This window comes from Temnothorax curvispinosus, unplaced genomic scaffold, assembly GCF_003070985.1.
Source record: "Temnothorax curvispinosus isolate PA1 unplaced genomic scaffold, ASM307098v1 QBEX01014792.1, whole genome shotgun sequence".
Lineage (NCBI taxonomy): Eukaryota > Metazoa > Arthropoda > Insecta > Hymenoptera > Formicidae > Temnothorax > Temnothorax curvispinosus.
The window spans coordinates 96,117-96,554 of NW_020224572.1; the positions used below are offsets into that span (position 1 = coordinate 96,117).

The 438-nt window shown below is 39.0% G+C and overlaps 1 protein-coding gene across 4 annotated transcripts in view; it reads right to left on the reverse strand.

Annotated features, from left to right (window-relative positions):
• Nucleotides 1-438, reverse strand: part of LOC112465000 (neuronal calcium sensor 2) — a 125,122-nt gene that overhangs the window by 53,253 nt on the left and 71,431 nt on the right. The window lies entirely within an intron of this gene.

Consider the following 438-nt stretch of genomic DNA (forward strand, 5'->3'; position numbering starts at 1 on the left):
ATATATATATGTATATATATATATATATGTATATATATATGTATATATATATATATATATACATATATATGAGAGAGATAGAGAGGGCAAGCCGCGTTTAACCCATTACCCCGTCCGGTTGCATTAACCGTTCGTGCTTAAAGTTTAAGCGTGGGCTTAAAGCGCGGGGATCGACGGATATTTGTACACAGCTATGTACGGGTCGAATTTAATATATGGCAGCGCTTATAAGATTTCAAGCCCGTCGGAGCAACAGGCCTGCTGAATCGATCGTGATCCGGATGCCATTCTTTTCTCTTTTTTTTCTTGAGTTTGATCTAAGACGCGTTGGAACGATGAAATTGCTTATTTATGTAACAACGGTAGAGGAATGCGATTCCGGTGTATCGTATGGTTTCTCTTTCCTCCGTATTTACGTATCAACGTATCAACGTGGGA